We start from the raw sequence: 20,702 nt of genomic DNA on the forward strand, positions 1-20,702 counted from the left end.
AAGAATAATTATTGGAGTAGACACATATTATATATTAAAAAGAGTTCGATCAGACCACATTTTTAATTTTCATTTTATGGAATTATCGAGAGAAACTAACAAAAGTGCAACGTTGCCAGCTCAGCAGGTAAAAACGCTCTTCAGTCTCGTGCCTAGAGAGTGGTTGACCGCAACGCTAAGTTTCTTACGGACCGGCTGTGACTACGCAACTGGCCCTACAATACGAAGTGTAAAATTCTTGCTTCGTATCTTGCCGTCCCGCTTACACTTATATTATTTAATACAAGAATAGTTTTAGGGAATACTTTAACCAACAGTGCTGCAGTGGTATCATGGGTCTAATGATAGAGCAGTCAGGGAGGTGTCTAGTTTTTTTTTCCTGTACTTTTTTTGTGAACCAGTTTAAATGGAATTCTTGTATCGAACTCTTTCTCGTTTTACTTTCTTTTCTCTTTAATCTTGTGATGAATCATCTAAAATTCATTAATCATAGCGATACCCTATTTATTCTTCCAATATGTGGACTGTCTTATTCATAAATTCAAGACAATCCCGAAATATTGGCACAGAATCAAACAATACAGTACCTCCACAGCTAAAATAAGCGCCAACAAGCACCGCCAGATGTCCGAGCGATTTGTAAACATCGCCTCGATCAGCGCTTTTGATCGAAAACGAATAAAAATGTCGATAAACAGCGCCATCAACTGTTTCTTCAACCCTGTTAATACAATGAGAAAATTCGTATAAATAGCATTTACATTGCGGTGTCCAATCTTTACGTCGCAACTCGCTAGACGCAGTTCTCAGCGATGTATTGCTTCATGCAGAATTTTCTCGCATCTGTTAACACTATTTTCTTTGGCCGACTGAGTTGCTTTTGTTTATAAAGCCGTCTGCAATGTGAATGATACCTTAAGTATATAAGTATACGATTGTCTTACGATACTGTGTGTTGAAAAGGTTAGGCTGCGGTCACACCAGATTGGCGTTTCAACTTGTTATTTGCGAACGTCCTTGGTCATAGACTTTGTAGAGGGTCTTATATAACGTTTTATGATGTACAATATAATACAGTAATAATTTTAAAATAAAATAACATATATAATACGTCAAGTCTGCAACGCCTAATGCACTCTCGCCGCCTCAGGCCAAAAGGAATCCAGTCAGAAAGCTGATAGATCTTCAGCCGGCACTCACCACGAAAGGTTCTCATAAGTTCACATTGTGGTGAGACTCTAACCACACTAACCGCTTGACTCTCAGAGTGTACTCCGTTTTGACTCGTACATACTCTACGATCTCCTTAACCTTCATAGAGTAAATCGTAGAGTAGTCGAAACACAAAAGGCTGTGGCATTCATACAGCAGGATACAGCAGGATGCAGCAGAAAAATATATACAATCAAATCTCTTTTTTTTAATGATATTAGTTTAGATCAGTGTTCCGCAATCTTTTTGTGTTCAAGGTACATCTAGGAAGACGAAAATTTTTGGAGCTACACCATATATAAAAAATATGTGACTTACATCATTGTTAGTATTTTTCTTCCGACGTCAACTGGTATTTAGCTTTATGAGATAACGTTATTTTCTGAGGCACACCAACTAATGACCACGGTAACACCAGTGTACCGCGGCACACATTTTGCGAGAACATAGTGTAAAGGTTAGAATAAAACCACATATACCCATTTACAAAACCAACACATTTTTTTTAATATATTATATAAAAAAAAACGCTCCTCCTCGCTCCACTCGTCGTCGTACCTAATTTGCCGTGCTAAATTAGAATTTAAGCTACTCTGGAGAGTTATTTTGCTATGAGAATGAGATATAATCTACGCACGCTCTAGTTAATTTGCTGTGCAGTCAGTATTTTTGATGTGATTGTAGTATTTTTGTATCTAAAATAATTTAATTGTTTCGTATTAGAGGAAAAAAAGTGTAAAGTCGTCCTGATGTATATTTTAGAATTACTTGCAGTACTTAGTTTTGCTAAACATTTAGTTTTATTTGTATTGAAATAATTTAATTTGCTGTACCAAAGTAATAAAGAATGAGAATAAATTGATACGGAAATTATTTATTTGATGTGCAATTAATAATATTTCTTTTAGTAAAGGTTTTAAATGTGATTATTATATATAACTAGCTGGCCCCGCAAACTTCGTTCTGCCTTAAAATCATATTTATATTGTGTTACCTTATTAGCCATGTACTTTTTTCTATAGGAGGACATCAATGCCCAGCACGCAAGCGAGGGAGCAAGCATGCATGCAAGCAAGCATGCAACCAAGTATGCAAGCAAGTATGTATGCAAGTAACAATGGCATGCAACGAGCACGCAAGGAGCATGTATTCAAGCAAGCATGCAAGCAAGCACATGCAAGCAAGCATGCAAGCAGCATGCAAGCAAGCATGCAAGCAAGCATGCAAGCAAGCATGCAAGCAAGCATGCAAGCATGCAAGCAAGCATGCAAGCAAGCATGCAAGCAAGCATGCAAGCAAGCATGCAAGCAAGCATGCAAGCAAGCATGCAAGCAAGCATGCAAGCAAGCATGCAAGCAACATGCAAGCAAGCCATGCAAGCAAGCATAAAGCAAGCATGCAAGCAAGCATGCAAGCAAGCATGCAAGCAAGCATGCAAGCAGCATGCAAGCAAGCATGCAAGCAAGCATGCAAGCAAGCATGCAAGCAAGCATGCAAGCAAGCATGCAACCAAGTATGTATGCAAGTAACAATGCATGCAAGCGAGCACGCAAGGAAGCATATATTCAAGCAAGCATGCAAGCAAGCATGCAAGCAAGCATGCAAGCAAGCATGCAAGCAAGCATGCAAGCAAGCATGCAAGCAAGCATGCAAGCAAGCATGCAAGCAAGCATGCAAGCAAGCATGCAAGCAAGCATGCAAGCAAGCATGCAAGCAAGCATGCAAGCAAGCATGCCAGCAAGCATGCAAGCAGCATGCAAGCAAGCATGCAAGCAAGCATGCAAGCAAGCATGCAAGCAAGCATGCAAGCAAGCATGCAAGCAAGCATGCAAGCAAGCATGCAAGCATGCAAGCAAGCATGCAAGCAAGCATGCAACCAAGTATGCAAGCATGCATACAAGCATGCAAGCGAGCACGCAAGCATGTATTCAAGCAAGCATGCAAGCAAGCATGCAAGCAAGCATTGCAGCAAGCATGCAAGCATGCAAGCAATCATGCAGCAAGCATGCAAGCAAGCATGCAAGCAAGCATGCAAGCAAGCATGCAAGCAAGCATGCAAGCAAGCATGCAAGCAAGCATGCAAGCAAGCATGCAAGCAAGCATGCAAGCAAGCATGCAAGCAAGCATGCAACCAAGTATGCAAGCAAGTATGTATGCAAGTAACAATGCATGCAAGCGAGCACGCAAGGAAGCATGTATTCAAGCAAGCATGCAAGCAAGCATGCAAGCTAGCATGCAAGCAAGCATGCAAGCAAGCATGCAAGCAAGCATGCAAGCAAGCATGCACGCTAGCGAACATGGAAGCATGTAACCAATCATGCAAGCAGGCATGCAAGAATGCAAGCAAGCATGCAAGCAAGCATGCAAGCAAGCATGCACGCTAGCGAACATAGAAGCATGTAACCAATCATGCAAGCAGGCATGCAAGAATGCAAGCAAACATGCAAGCATGCACGCTAGCGAACATGGAGGCATGTTACCAAGCATGCATGCAAGCAAGCACGCAAGAAAGCATGCACGCTAGCAAACATGGAAGCAGGCATGCAAGCTTGGAAGCAGGCATGCAACCATGCAAGCAAGCATGCAAGAAAGCATGCACGCTAGCGAATATGGAAGCATGTAACCAAGCATGCATGCAAGCAAGCATGCAAGCAAGCATGCAAGCAAGCATGCACGCTAGCGAACATGGAAGCATGTAACCAATCATGCATGCAAGAAAGCATGCACGCTAGCGAACATGGAGGCATGTTACCAAGCATGCAAGCATGCAAGCAAGCATGCACGCTAGCGAACATGGAGGCATGTTACCAAGCATGCAAGCATGCAAGCAAGCATGCACGCTAGCGAACATGGAGGCATGTTACCAAGCATGCATGCAAGCAAGCTTGGAAGCAGGCATGCAAGCATGCAAGCAAGCATGCAAGAAAGCATGCACGCTAGCGAACATGGAAGCATGTAACCAAGCATGCATGCAAGCAAGCATGCACGCTAGCGAACATGGAAGCATGTAACCAAGCATGCATGCAAGCAAGCATGCAAGCAAGCATGCACGCTAGCGAACATGGAAGCATGTAACCAATCATGCAAGCAGGCATGCAAGAATGCAAGCAAGCATGCAAGCAAGCATGCACGCTAGCGAACATGGAGGCATGTTACCAAGCATGCATGCAAGCAAGCATGCAAGAAAGCATGCACGCTAGCGAACATGGAAGCATGTAACCAAGCATGCAAGGAGGCATGCAAGAATGCAAGCAAGCATGCACGCTAGCGAACATGGAAGCGTGTAACCAAGCATAGCATGCAAGCCAGCATGCAAGAAAGCAAGCAAGCGAGTATGCAAGCAAGCAAGCAAGCATGCAAGCTGGCATGCAAGCAAGCATGCAAGAAAGCAAGCAAGCGAGTATGCAAGCAAGCAAGCAAGCAAGCATGCAAGCGAGCATGGAAGCAAGCAAGTCTACAGAAATCTAGGCTATCTACACTAAATATAATGATGTAGAAAACTTATCTGTTATAATTAAATTCTGGTGATGATGCCGCATATGATGAAATTATTAATTTTCACTACCTAATATATCAGAACAGATTTTTTTGGGTACTTTAAATATATATAATATATATATTAATTTCACCAATGGTATTAATTTCACTTTGCCATTTGCGCAACACAATCCAGCGGCTTCATTTTTGTACTTCAATGCCTTACAATATGGGCAAACTGAGTTCATAGATCCAATAGCAACGCATTGGTAGGCACTGTAGTCAATTGTAACATTGTAATTGAAAGCAGCTCGATTGAAACTTACAACATTATTAGCTGCATTCAGCTCATTACGCTCTGCACGGGTTTGTGCTATCCGAATCCTTTCAATTTCATTTCGCTCTTGACGTTGCTGGGCTGTTCGATTACTCTGATAATTAGCTTGGTTTGTAGCATTTCGAGTTCTTCGACCCAAATTGCTTCGCCCTCGTCTTATAGGTGGCATGAGTATAAATAGATTAAATCAAAACACAAAATAAATCAACCAGTCAATGTAAATTGAGGAACGTAAACAAATTTGTTTTTAAATAATTTATTGAATCAGGCGTTACTTTGCGGAGGTCCATATCAATGAACTAAAATAATTTCCTTGCTCACCCGCGACCTTACGATAGCTAAGCTTATGCAAAATATGCGTGTTCATGCAGTTCCTCCACCTCCACACTGTAAGAACACACACAAATCACACAAACCCATCCATCACCACCACCACACTACACTCGTAAGGTCGCGGGTGAGCAAGGAAATTATTTTAGTTCATTTAAATTTGTTTTTGTTATTATTTAGTAGGTAGTATTAAGGTACTCATGTCATAAAACTCATTTACTCGGCAATCTTCGTTCCACTTTAAACGAAAAAAGTAGTGTACGAAAAAAAATGGAAGAAAACGTCCCTATTTCAGACACTATAGGTCCAAACATCTTCCAGCCAAGCAAGCAAGCATGCAAATGCAAAATAAGGGGGATTAATAAAACAAAACGCCTAAATAAAATTGAGTAGCAAACATTCGCATCACTCCGCATTTTACTAAAACCCACAGGTGATGCATTAATTACCGCACTTCCATACTCGCATTTTCTTTTTCCCAGCAATTTTTCCAGTTTTTCTCTTCATAAAAACCTTCCCTAGACTTTAACGATGATATGAAAAAAAAAAATAGCTGAATTGGTCCAGCCGTTCTCGAGTTTTGCGCTTAGCAACACATTTTACGATTCATTTTTATTTATATAGATAATATGCTTTCTGTAACGGCACAAAATTCAAACACACGAACTCATCTCCAGAACAAAGTAATGATATTAGACCAGCGTGGCAGAAAAGATTAGAAACAAAAATAAGTAATTTAAGGAAAGACATTGGTAGGTTAACACACTACATACAAGGCTTCACGGGGGCAAGACTAACGGCATGTCTTAGATGAATGATTGGTCTCGCGCGCTCGCTCGACTAGATACCGCCGGCGTACTTGTCAAATGCGGCAACAAATAGTACGCCGAATTCGGCGTACCCGAGCCCGAGGCGAGTCAGTCGCGTTGCAAACTGTGCGTAAGGTGCATGTACCAAATTTTTTGTTAAATTTTGGTCATAAACCGAAGTAAAATGCCAGTTTTCGCAGTGAAACTGTTTAAAAATAATACTACAAGAAATAAGAAGGACACTGGGATCACATACCATCAGTAAATATCGTATAATTTCGAAATCACAAAATAAAATAACATGATCCCTAAACGCCATTCTATGTTGCCGCGTACACAAGAATCATATTCCCCGTGGTTGAGGTTTTAATAAATTGAATTTTATTGTTATCATCATTAAATGATGATAAATTTTAATAACTTATTTTATTTAAGTATCTAACGTAATTATTATATTTACATAACCTAGTTCTATATTATTTAATGTTTATCTTTGTGATATATACACTGAGGTGTATAAATTGTTACCCGACAATATTTAATTAAGGGGTGAATGTTTCTTAAAATTAAAAATATTTTTCGTCTTCCCATTCAAAAAGCCCAATCAGCTGATTTCCCATAATACTTATATAATGGGAAACGAAAAAAAAAATTTTTTTCCTATTTATGGTTTAAGATATTTATTTCTCATAAGATTTACACAAATCACTTACTGAGAAAACAATCATTTCTTAAATCTAAATAAGAGAGGGTAGCATGCAACAACAGTTGACGGCCAAGTACAGAGTCGCCTGTGCGTGGTAACACACAGTAAGGCCAGTCGAACCATAGTAACCACTGGTTAATTACAGGGTACGTAATATGGTTTAACTCGACCAACAATAGTTATTTGTGCAACAAGAGAGCAAAGTTGTTTTTTGTTGCGAGTGTTGATTTTGAATCCCGAGTAAGCGAAGGATTCTATAATTGAATCACGAGCGTTAGCGAGATAGATCCTGAGATCAGCAAAGGATTGAAATACACGATATGCAAAAAAACTTTGGTCTCGTGTGACACATACAATTTTTCACCTCAGCAGCGAGAACATAATTTAAATGTAACATATGAATGAAACCACATATACCTACCTGTTTACAAAACAAACACATTTTTTTAAAATAGAATCCGATTATTATCAAATATAATAATTACATTTAAAACCATAAAAAGAGTCCAGTAGCTACAATACAAATCGCATACTCATAACATGCAATCTTAACTTCTTGTACTAATGTCACACTTATTTTTTAATACTGCAAAAAGCCTCATCTCGGGGTAATTGAAAAGGTGGAACAATTAAACCTTTAAATATGATTTTTATTAAGATTTCTATTACATAAACATAAATAGATTTGTTAAAAAATCATTCAATTTAACAAATAATAATTATACTGTAGAGGCAGTATACGGAATTCTTTTATAAAAAAAAACAAGAGAAGCGGCTTTCGTGCAACGAGGTTTCATACTTTATTAAAAGATCGGGGAAATTTACATTTTGGAAATATTTCGATATATTTTTAATACCAAAAATTTCATTTAAGTTTGTAATCGACAAATTTGATCCTATCTCTTGCTTTTTTCGAGTTGAAGTGAAATGACAGATCAAAGTAAAGTTCAAATATTTGGAATTCAGTGAGTAGACCACTGTACTCAGCATTTAAAAAAAAAATTAAAAAGTTACTTTGTCTCACGGAGTGAGCAAAATGCGATTTTGCTCACTGATTTCTCATAGCAAAACCTGCCTGTTTGAGGTGCTGAGGTGAAAAGTATATTTAATTATACGCTTCTATGAGTAAAAAGCCTTTGAAGATGCATTTTTTTTATTGCTTAATATTATTTTTATTATTATTATTATTATTTTTTTATTGCCATTATTTAGTTATCATAATTCATTGTTATTGTTTTATTATAATTATTATTTCATTATTATTATGTGGCAGATAAGAAGACAGTCTAACTAGATTTATTATTTAATAAGTGTTGTTTTAGCGCTTTTTTGAAAATTAACATTGACTTGGCATCCTTTACATCTTTTGGTAGTTTGTTATACAATTGAACTCCTTCATTTATTATACTCTTTTTCCATAATAATATAAAGTTCTATGTGGTCGGAAGAGTATGTTATTAGCTTGTCGTGTCAGCTTTTTTTGTACTTCTGATCTTTTAGTGAATGTTATACGGCTACGAATATCTTTATTAATAATTTTTCTTATTAAGATGCATGTATTGTATATGTAAGTTTGAGAAATATTTAGTAGTTTTGTCTCCCTATACACAAAGTTAGTTGATGTTAGGCGCTTATAATTAAATAATACCTTTATTATTTTATTTTGCGAAATTTGTAAGGGTTTTAAGTTATATTTGGATGCAGAACCCCATATTTCTATTAGATATTCTAAATTAGGCTTGACAAGTGAGTTATAAATGGTGTACCGTATCCTTTTTGGCAGACATCGAGAGATCCGTCGCAATGCACCTGTCAGTGATGTAATTTTGGAGCGTAGGGAGGCAATATGTGGTTTCCATGATAGTTTACTATCCAAAATAAGGCCAAGGTATTTCTCCTGTTCCACAGTTTGTAATTTTACACCATTTATTACTAGGGGCTCATGGATATGAACAACTTTATTTTTTGCAGCAAAAATGATGTACCTACTTAGTTTTCGACTCATTGATCGTTAATAGGTTACAGAGAAGCCATCTATGTAGTAAATTTAAATCACTTTGCGCTTGTTCTATCAAAGTTTCTATTTCAGGACCAAAGTAAATCAGGCAGGTATCATCTGCGTACAATGTTAAGTGTGCTTTTAATCCAATATTATGCATGTCATTAACATAAATTAAGAACAGCAGTGGTCCCAAAATAGAACCCTGTGGGTTCCGTATTTAATTTTACAAGAATTGCTTTTAATTTGGCCCAACTTTGTAATTTGTATCCGGTTATTAAGATATGACTCCAAAATTTTAAGTGCATTTCCAACAATACCTATGGAATTCAGTTTTGACAGTAACAGTGAGTGGCTCACTGTATCAAATGCCTTTTTTAGGTCAATAAAAATACCTAGTGCAATATTTTTCTTGTCTATATTAAGTTTTATTTCCGTAAGGAGATCTGTAGTGGCTGAGAGAGTGCTAGACTTTTAACGAAATCCGTATTGTTTGTCAGAGAGGAAATTGTTATTATCAAGATGTTCTGTTAATCGTTGATGTATGATCTTTTCAAATACTTTTGATGTAACTGGTAGAACTGAAATGGGTCTGTAATTTCCAGGGTCTAAATTATCACCAGACTTATATATGGGTCTTACTTTGGCTATTTTAAGTGAATCAGGGAAAACACCGACTTCTAGGCATCGGTTGATGCAGCTTGCAAGGCTGCCACAAATTAGGTTTTTAACGCATTTTAGAATTTTGACAGTGACACCATCTAATCCTGAACTAGTGTTTTGATTTAGATGATCAATTATTTTTGAAATTTCGTTTGTGGTCGTAGGTTTAAAATTAGCAAGCTCGCTCTTTAAAGTTTCAAGGCCACTTGGCAAGAAATTATGATATTCCTGTGGTATTTTATTTGCTAATGTGGAACCTATGTTGCCAAAGTAATTATTGAAACATTCACATATTTCCTTGGTATGTGAAAGTATTTCCGATCCTATTTTTAGCTTAATTTGCATGCATCCTGATTTGGATTTGTTATTTGAGAGATTGTTAATTAGATCCCACATTTTCAAAGGCTTTCCCTTACATAAATTAAAAGCCATAAAGTAATATTCACTTTTGGTTGCCTGTATCAGATTAAAGACTTTATTTCTTTCTACCCGCAGTTCTTCCTTCAGTTTCTACCCATTTTCCTGAAATGTTAACTTTTTACCCGACTGCCCGAAGGAGGGTTATGTTTTTTAAGCGTATGTATGTAAATATGTATGTATGCATGTATGTATGTATATTTTGTAAACATTTTTTTTATTTTAGTCTGAATTAACCTGTACATTATATTAGGTTTAACTATAGGTGCAACGTGTTATCTTAACTACGCAAAACTTCTTAATTGGTGACTCAGTCCATGATTCTACCTACCTACATCATACCTACCATTTTTTTAAAGAAGAAATGTACGCCTAACCTATACACAAACATATTAATACATTCACTCTTAATTACTTCTTAATTTCTAAGTATTTCCCAAGATACATTTTGTAACCAGTAACTTAATAGACCAAAGAATAATTTATTTTCCCAATAATTCGGGTAACAGTGGAGCAGCTGGCAACACAATTCGTCACGCACACTATCATCCTTGCAAATTGTCTTACACCGTTCTAACGCACACTACAATATTGAGTTGCCGCATTCACGAACCTTTTGTTTTTAGGTAGCGCGGTATCTAGTCGAGCGAGCGCGCGAGACCAATCATTTATCTAAGCGGCATGTGTTGAAGACATAAAAAAGAGACATCGACAGCACTCTCAGCACGAGGAACTCAATACAACTAACGAGCAATTTCTTGATACACTGAAACAAAAGCTGAATACAGCCAAGGCAAGGCTTAATAGACAAACAGTTTTACAGGCAACTAACGATAGACACACGACACAAGAGTACACACAACACCTTACACACTGTCTCACCTGACGCTGAAAATTTTCATCAATTTTGGTCAAATGTATGGGGCCACACAATAGAACATAATAAAACTGCTGAATGGATCCATGCTGATGAACAGCTACTGAACGACGTGCCACTGATGCAGTTCGAATATATACCAATAGACACATTTGTTAGAGTTATAAAAAAAAAACACATAACTGGAAAGCACCTGGTGCTGATCATATGTATACACAACTACTGGTATAAGAAACTTACCACACTACATCCCACACTACACAAACACATAAATATCTTCATACAGTCGCCCAGCACCATGCCTGAATTTCTCACTCAGGGTATCACTTACATGTTACCAAAAGATAATGACCGACTAAACCCAGCTAAATACCGACTAATAACATGTTTGCAAACAATCTACAAAATACTCACGTCTTGTCTCACAGAACTCATATACCAACACGTAGCAGAACACAATTTACTAGCAGAAGAACAGAAAGGTTGCCGCAAGAGCAGCCAAGGATGTAAGGAACAGCTCATCATTGACTCGGTTGCGTCATATGAAATCAGCAATTAAACGTAAACAAAACATTACCACTATGTATATAGACTACCGGAAATCCTTCGACTCTGTGCCCCACAGCTGGCTTAAACAAAATTAACCCAACAATACTTACCTTTCTGAAAGACACTTTTAATGCAACACTGGAAACAAAACTTAAATTAGTCGATTCTCCCACACCAATACAAACTACAGACATATACATTAAACGTGGCATTTTCCAAGGAGACGCATTGAGCCCCCTTTGGTTTTGTCTCGCTCTTAAACCTCTCTCAAATATGTTGACCGACTGAAGAATTGTTAGTTCTTTAGTAGTGGACTGTATTTCCTTTCTTCTGTTCAGTGAAAGTCCTTTTTGCAGCAGTAAAGATTTATTAATTTATAAAATGTAAGAGCACAATTTGACGCGACACATTAGTTCGCCATGTTGAATCCAAGAGGCTAGACATTTAATGTGGTGTTGCCAACATGTTGCGGCCTCAAGAAAGAAAATTAAAATGTTATTTTAACATTTTTACAATAGCAAAAACTATAATTGTGACCACACAATATGACATCAAAATATTGTTGAGATCATTAAGTTCTTACAATCTAGAATAATCTAAGAGATATTATTATTATTACAGTACAGTCAACCATTTATTTATTATTTGGTAAGTATACCTGTATACAACATAAGACAGTATCGGTAACAAAACAAGGTAAGTTATTTATTATATTTTTCCTGTAATGAAATTAACATTGTATATTAAGATAATTATTTTTACACTTTTTTTTTTCAGGTTTAGCTGAAGGAGTCTACAGCAACACAAAAGGTAAATATTATTTTTTCAGGTTTAGCTGAAGGATTCTACAGAATAACAACAGGTTAGAATTTATAACTTATGTCATAATAATGATTGACCTAAATTTAATAATTGTTCTGTTGAGAAGGTTACTACTACAACAGGAATGAGTAATAGCCTCTTAATCATTATGATATACAAGCTCAACAGGTAAGTTTTACTTAAATATATGTAAGTTACATAATCTTAACTAAATGCAAATTATTGTACCGGTAACGCACATACTTTGGTGATAGACCTGACATGTGTCCTGCCATTAGGAGTTTTTACTTCGATCGCCCTAACCTTATCATCTTTTCCAGGACATACACGCACAACACGTGCCATCGGCCAGTTCATCGGAGGTGTGTCCTTCTCTATAAGGAGCACGAGTGAGCCTACTTGTATGTTTGGTTCGTCAGTATGCCATTTAGGCCTATGCTGTAAGACGTTTAAGTAATGCCTGTGCCACACCTTCCAAAAGCATTGTACCATATGAGTACAAGTACGCCACATCTTTAGCCTATTCATCGGGACGTCAGTCACATCAGATTCAGGATATGAAGTCATTGCTGCACCAATTAAAAAGTGACCAGGAGTTAAGTATGTATAGTCATCACAATTAGAAGTCATAGGGGTCAATGGACGTGAATTTAACACTGCCTCTATTTGCGACAAGACTGTACTAAGTTCCTCGTAAGTTAATAAGGCCTTCTGGATCGTTCTTTTTAAGTGAAACTTAGTACTCTTAACGGCTGCCTCCCATAGACCACCAAAGACAGGAGAATAGCACGGTATGAAATGAAAATTGATCTGCATCTCTGCAGCATAAGTTTGTACCTGTGCCCGGTGTTCTTTGGAAAGTTGGGTATTGGCCGATTTAAATGTACTGGCATTATCGCAGTAACAGTCAGTTGGCAAACCTCTACGCGAGACAAATCTTTTAAAACACGCGAGAAATGTAGCGGTGGTAAGATCTGAACAAAGTTCTAAGTGAACTGCTTTAGTGCTGAAGCACACGAATACGCAAACATAACCTTTGCTTACTACAGCACGTCTGATTCGAGATTGTTTAACTTCAACTGGGCCTAGAAAGTCAAAGCCAACCTTTTGAAAGGGTCGCATCGGTCTGGTAACTCTATCAGCAGGTAAGGAACCCATTAATTGTTTTGATGCTTCCGCTTTTAATCTAAAACAAATCATGCATTTATGTGTTACCTTTTTTATCTCTCTAATACCATTTATTAACCAGAATCTTTGTTTTAGGCTAGACAAAATTAATGTAGGTCCAGCATGTAATAGCCTAGCGTGCTCACTACGAATTATTAATTCTGTAATCTTTGATCCATTACATAATATGATAGGATGTTTCTGTGAGTACGACTGGTTTGAGTTTTGAAGCCGTCCTCCTACTCTTAAAATGGAATCACCATCGAGAAAGGGATGTAAATTTACTAAAGTAGCATTGACTGGTTTGTTGGTTTTAATTGCATGAATATTGTCAGCGTGATGAATACCCTGATCATGTTTAATTATGAGCGCCAATGCCCTTTGCAACTCCACACTGGTTAAAGATTTAAATTGCAATGTCCCATTTTTGTTATTTATTTTAGTCTTTAGATAATTAATAAATCTAAGGAAGTATGCCACTAAACGTGTCATTTTATTTATGTCTGAGTACTTATTTATGACCGCTTCAAGAAAAGAATTGCCTTTATCTTTGACGTGAGAGAGTGAGCAACTGGAGAGCGCTGAGCAAGCTTTAAGCTCTGGTACGACCTCTGGCGGAGATGACTTATTATTTGCAAAGTCATACTTATCTAGTAAGAACGAAGGTCCACGCCACCAAAGCGTACAGTCAGCTAGTTGATGCGGATCCACACCTCTGCTCACCAGGTCCGCAGGATTGTCTGCTGTGCCGACGTATAGCCAGCGCCAGTCACCTGTTTGGTTTTTAATTACACTCACTCGGTTAGCAACATAAGCTTGAAGTTGCGTCGGTTCAGTTGCAAGCCACGCCAGAACAATTTGCGAGTCAGTGAAGAGAATTACATCATTGATTTTAAGCTTCAGTGTTAATGTGTTATAAACCCTTGTAATAAGTTTTGCTAGAAGCAGTGCAGCGTTCAACTCCAGTCTCGGCACCGTTAGTTTGTTGTTGAGTGGGTTAATCCGTGATTTCGAGCAAAGTAAAGATAATGTTGCCTTACCAGCTTGATCAACCACTCTCAGGTAAATGCAGCAGCCGTAGCCTGTAGAACTGGATGCGTCGGAAAAACCGATGAGCTGGACAGCAGCAGCAGTGTCGTTGACTGGAATGTTGCGATCTAAGTAAATGGGATTCATGCTAGACAAACCTTGTGCAAATTGTAACCACTCACTCTTTAAAGCATTACTTGGCGTAGCATCCCAATCAATCTGCTCTGACCATAACCTCTGCATAATAGCTTTAGCCTTAACAATAATAGGGCTTACAAATCCCATTGGGTCGTAAAACTTTGAAATGTAGCTTAAAATATCCCGTTTTGTCACTGATTGGCTATTGAAGGTCTCTGGACAAGAGATTGTAAAACAATCTTTATTGTTGTCAATAGTTAATCCTAATGCCTTTAATTTATGATTGTCTCGTTGTAAATCAAGCTCATCGAAATGTTGCTCAGTCGGAGGAATATCTGACAGAATCGGTGCGTGATTGGAAGACCACTTATGTGTGTTAAAACCCCCAAGCATTAGTAGTTCACGCAACTGTCGTTTTGCCTCGAGAACTGTAGTTATGTCCGAATCGCAATATAAAACGTCATCAACATAACTGCAGTTTCTTATGATAAATGCTGCCAAAGGATAGTCATGCTCATAGCGTGATGCAAGCTCAAACAAACACCGTGTGGCTAAGAACGTAGAACTCTTTAAGCCGTATGTCACCGTATCTAAGCGAATGCAACGTATGGGTTCGCTAGGATCGTCACGCCATAATATATTTTGTAGCGAAGTGTGAATAGGATTGAGTGCAATTGCCCTAAACATGCGACGTATATCGGTCGTGAACGTGTAATCGCCTAAACGAAACAAAAGCATTATTTGAAATAGATCCTTTTGCATTAAAGCACCATTTAGCAAGAGATTGTTTAGTGAGATTTTTTTATTAGTCTTTAATGACCCATCAAATACCACCCTTGTTTTAGTAGATTTACTATTTTCATTGATTACTGCGCGATGTGGTAAGAAATACACAGCATCCTTGTTGAGGTCCATGGTTTCAATGTCCACATAGTGGCCATGACCTAGGTCAATGTATTCCTGAATGAATTGTTTGTACTGTTCAAGCAAATTTGGAAACCTGGATAATTTTTTTTCTAAATTTAAAAATCTACTCAATGCCAACTCAAAAGATTTACCCAGAGTGTCATTAATATGTTCAAGCGGTAGTTTTAATGGTAAATCAACTTGAAACTGATTATTACTTAATTGTACAGTATTCTGAAATATTTCCTCGCATAAATCTGTCTCAGAGGCTTGTTCTTTGAATATTTCAGGTACTTCTTCGGTTTTCCAAAAGGTTTGTAGGGTTTCATTGATATTGTCATTATCAGACTTGCATACCTGGCAGTGTAGACTAACTGTTTTATTGCAGGCCTGTTGTTGCAGCGGCAGACTGCCACCGATGACATGCCCGAAGTGTGTGTTGATTATTGTAGGCTGGACACTATGTTGCGCCGACGACTGCCTGGCCAGAGCTGGCTGTTGCGGCAGGAGCAGCTGGAAAAATGCGTCACAACCCATCAACATATGTATCTCACCCGGTATATTATAATCATTGTCTGCAAGCTGTATGCCGGGAGGAATGTAAATGTTAGACATGTCCAACTTTGTTTGCGGCAATTTGCATGTAATTGAATCAACCACATGACAGTTGACAGAAAGTTTGAATGGGGAGATACGTGAATATACTTCAAGTGGGATACTGTAATTGACTTTATTGTTTACATTTGTGATACCCACAATAGTGACTTCTTTCTGCACAGGAGTCAAACCTAATCGTTGCACAAGCTCAGTTGTAACAAATGACACCTGTGAGCCACTGTCTAATAATACTTTTACATTATATTTTGTCCCGTCCTGGCCCACAAGGTAGACTCGGGCAGTAGGCAGCAAACATTGGCTTTCTTCAATACTTGATGCTAAAGTCACTGTACCTGAAGCTATTGCAGGCGTGTTGACATGAAGCAGAGAGTTATGGCTCCTGTCTTTGCAGTGATTGCATTTGAAGTGGTACCTACATTTCCCAGGATGAGAATTTAGACATACTGGACATAGCGCTTTGGATTTTACAAAGGCTAGTCTGTCATTGACTGGTAACAGTTTAAATTTTGCACAAGTAAATAACTTATGGTTGGACTTACAGTGTATACATTGACGCATGCTCATCTGTCGCTCCGTGTCCCGTTGGTATGCTGCGTTTACGACTACATTGTCGCATTGCTTACTTGTACCTTGGTCAACACTCTCCAGTGCCAGTGCTCTTTTCTCTATAAATTGTACAAACTCATTAATAGTCGGCTCTATTTTGCAGTCTCTATTTAGTTGAAAGGCATTAGCGGTGGTAGGATCAAGTTTTTTCACAAGTAAATGCACCAATATGATGTCCCAATGTGAGACAGACTCGTGTATGCATGTTAATGCCTTTACTTGTTGTTTAACATGTGCTGAAAATTCCCTCAGACTAGCAGCTGTCGGTTTTGAAGGTGCCAATTCCAATAACTGTGAAATGTGGTCACTCATTATGAGGTTTCTATTGTCATACCTGTCCTTCAAAATCGATAGTGCTTCAGTATAACTTTCGCCGAAAATTGGTAGGTTCTTTATAAGATCAAGAGGTTCGCCGCTGACAAAATTACGTAAATAATACAGTCGTTGCACATCATCGAGCGTGGTATTATTGTGTATCATTGACGTGAAGATATTTATAAACCGAGTGTAATCGCGGTATTGGCCTGTGAAAGTATCTATATCAATTGATGGCAATTTTATATTGGACACTTGGCTATGACGCACTGGTTGTGAACTAGCGTCTGTGTTCGCTGAGATTACACTTAGCTTGGTTAAACATGCCGCGTACTTGTCCTCAGATTCGCCTACATTTTCAGTGTCCGCGGAATTGAGACACAATATTTCAATGTTTATGTCTTGATAGCTAAGGAATAATTCTCTTAACCTACCTATTTTGGTTTGCGCAAGCGCTGGAGATAAAGGTTCTTGATCAGCCCTGTCCACTGCGTTAAAAATCCTCGTAAGGCTAGCCTTTAAATAGCCCCGCTTAGCGACTAATTTCTTTAATCTTCCTCCATGTTTGTCACCGGTACAATTGTAAACTTAATATAAATTTAATTTAGGTACACGGCGTGCACTTATAAAGCACTTATACAAACAATTATACAGGATTACGGACACAAAACAACTCGACAATGGTAAGTACCTAAACGAAAAATGCGTTTCTAAAACGGAGAAAAGTAGTTGTCAATAATGCACAGATAAACTAAACACTATAATGTCTCTGGAGTGGTAGGTTCAGGGAGCCGATGAGGTCGCACACGCACATAAGGCTGGCTACTCACTATCCGATGCACGCGCAACCGCCGCCGACGCAGTGTTGCTATAGCGAAATTGCGCACGTCCCGGCACCGCCCCACAGAACTGAATGACTGACCTTGAATTCTTCTATTGAAATCGAACGAAATATTTTGGAGTAGCTGAATGTCAGCTATGCTGAAACCTGTAATATCTTCGATCTTCGTTAGATGTGCAGCCTTTACGCTTGTTTTGAATGGAAATATCACTGAACAATTATTGTTTTCTTCACTGCAATTTTCACAATGGCTTCCGTCACTGAATAAGTTGCAGAAATATTCTTGCTTCGCAGTTCGGAGGACCATGAAGAATTGTTAGTTCTTTAGTAGTGGACTGTATTTCCTTTCTTCTGTTCAGTGAAAGTCCTTTTTGCAGCAGTAAAGATTTATTAATTTATAAAATGTAAGAGCACAATTTGACGCGACACATTAGTTCGCCATGTTGAATCCAAGAGGCTAGACATTTAATGTGGTGTTGCCAACAGTACCTACCTAAAAATTAGTAACGGGACCGACTGACAGTTAGATATGGCACTTGTTAAACCATTATATTATGTAGTTTTAAATTTGGCAGGCATACGCGTGCTGGCATGCTCTCTTATTCGGAGAGGAGGCCTGAGATCTGCAGTATGGCATTTATAAGCCGAGATGATATCAACTAATCGTTATTTCTTATGGTGTTTATTTCAAATGTTGTTATACAATAATCCTTCCCACCTTGTATAATATCATACCTACCGTTATGTCATGAATATTATTTTATGGACTAGGTATCCCTTAAGCCCTAAGGACATTAGTAGGTAGCATATATTATATTATAATTATAACAGTTAAAAAAACTGCCACTGTTGTGATAAACAAACAAGAAAAAGTTGATTGATCCTATTCTAAAAAAAAACTTTTTTTGTTATTCCTATGTTAAAAGTTTAGTATGCAAAACGTTTACACACCAATTGAACGCCATTTAGTAGATCCCGCAACATGTCTCTCACCTAGACACCTTCTGATTAAAGCTTATTAATCACGCCTGATTAATTCGCGGTAAAGCGAAGGCAGAAGGGAAATGCACCTATAATGCGTAAAATGACTTATGACGCGTCAAAAAGCACATATAAATTGCTTAAGTGCCTGGCCGAGATTTGTTGTACAATAATAAGAAAACCCCTGAGGATTCGAATGTTGACCTGCCTCAAGAAACTGGTACTGTTTAATGCAAAACTGTTAAGTTTTCACACTACTGTTTTTTGTTATTTACAATGACTCTTTTGAGACATCCTTTACAATAGAAAGAAGTAAGAAATATATTTATTTAGTACCGTGAATGTTCATATTTATACTTTTTTTTTTTTTTTTTTTTATTCGACTGGATGGCAAACGAGCAAGTGGGTCTCCTGATGGTAAGAGATCACCACCGCCCATAGACAACTACCTATATACTTTCTCTAATACCTACATATTTCAATTTTCTAAATCCCAATAGCTAGAATTAGAGACCTAAAATTTTGCACGGGTATTTTTAGTATAGGATATTATGTCACCAACGAATTCTTTCATATTTCGGCCACATAATGCGGGTGATGAGAGCCCGGATAAACTGATCGTAGTTGGGAATAAGAATAATAAACGAGTCCGGAGCAGATTTCCTACCAGATGGACTCGTCAAATTAGGGACTCCAGGTCCTCGAGGTTTAGCTCCGTCGTCAGGGCCCATGGACAGAAAATAATCCATTCCAAATGTAGACCGCGCGTTGATGACCTCGATCTTCAGTCATGAGGGAACGACTGGAATTATAGTGCAACGTAAATGAAATCCACGACGTAATTTTTGGTAATTCCCATGGGAATTTAGTAATATTCTGAAATTTTAATTCAACTGTTCTAATGATTAAGCGTGCTTAGCCGCGGATAGACACTAGTAAATAAATAAATTAGATTTCACCTCGTTGCCTTGTACGTACAACACATAAATATCTGCCAGTGTGTAAAAATATCTGACATGTCTTACCGGCCCTAGAAATGCGTCAAATCAGATATTTATGCCTCTCTCCAGTGGTAGTTTTTTTTTTGACATTCATAAGTGCTTGTTTTAGCCTAAATTGAATAAAGATATTTTGACTTTGACTTTGACTTTTGTTGTGTCAGATATTGGTGCTGATGACTGTACCAGCGGCAGCGCTAATGCGCAGCATCCATCACCGCGGTACCGTGGCGGCGGTAATTAGTCCAGCCGTGGGCAAGCGCCCGCGACAGCTTCCTCACAGGCTGCGATTAAAAACTGATAGCCGTTGGCTAGCGTTTGTTGTTTAGATGTATTTAACAAGTTTTTAACGTTACCTCAAATTTAAATTGTTTACCAGCTTTTGGACTATAAAATGCGCGGAAAATGTTTCAGACTTAGCGATTCAATCGCGACTATGTGTATTTTCCATGTTTAACGGCATCTGGAGCAAATTTTACAAAACTGGTGAAATTCTTCAAATTTTAAACATTTTCGCGAAAGCTAATTAGTTGCCAACACTAGTCTAAAGTTAAGTAAAGTTTTTTTTCTGATAAAATGTCGCAGGCTCTTCACACGTAAAATAAAGGTAATTTAACACGAGCTAATTACCGCTCGCTCGAGCAAAAACGCGGTATCTAAACAGACAAACGTTGTCCGTAGAAACTGAAAAAAAAAAACCGCATTCGCTTCGATTCCTGAACGTGATGGTGCGTACACGCACTTCATTTGATATCAGCAGTAATTACGCGACACGGTTAATGGTTTCAGATACCTTTTTTCCTATGTTTAACAAGAGAGTTGCATTAGCAATAAATCTAACTGGCAGGAAAGAGAGCGGTGGAACTCGCAGAGATGGTACGAGTCCTAGACCTATGTTAAAAGAA

The 20,702-nt window shown here is 38.1% G+C and overlaps 1 long non-coding RNA gene across 1 annotated transcript; it reads right to left on the reverse strand.

The window, feature by feature from the left end:
* Positions 1 to 11,680: 11,680 nt before the first annotated feature.
* Positions 11,681 to 17,519, reverse strand: LOC141442256 (uncharacterized). The gene is made up of 3 exons (XR_012452909.1): positions 17,412 to 17,519; positions 16,596 to 16,721; positions 11,681 to 15,951 (listed from the first exon to the last, which is right to left on the reverse strand). It is a non-coding gene; the product is annotated as an uncharacterized lncRNA (long non-coding RNA).
* Positions 17,520 to 20,702: the final 3,183 nt, after the last annotated feature.

The sequence above is a fragment of the Choristoneura fumiferana genome, chromosome 25, assembly GCF_025370935.1.
Source record: "Choristoneura fumiferana chromosome 25, NRCan_CFum_1, whole genome shotgun sequence".
Lineage (NCBI taxonomy): Eukaryota > Metazoa > Arthropoda > Insecta > Lepidoptera > Tortricidae > Choristoneura > Choristoneura fumiferana.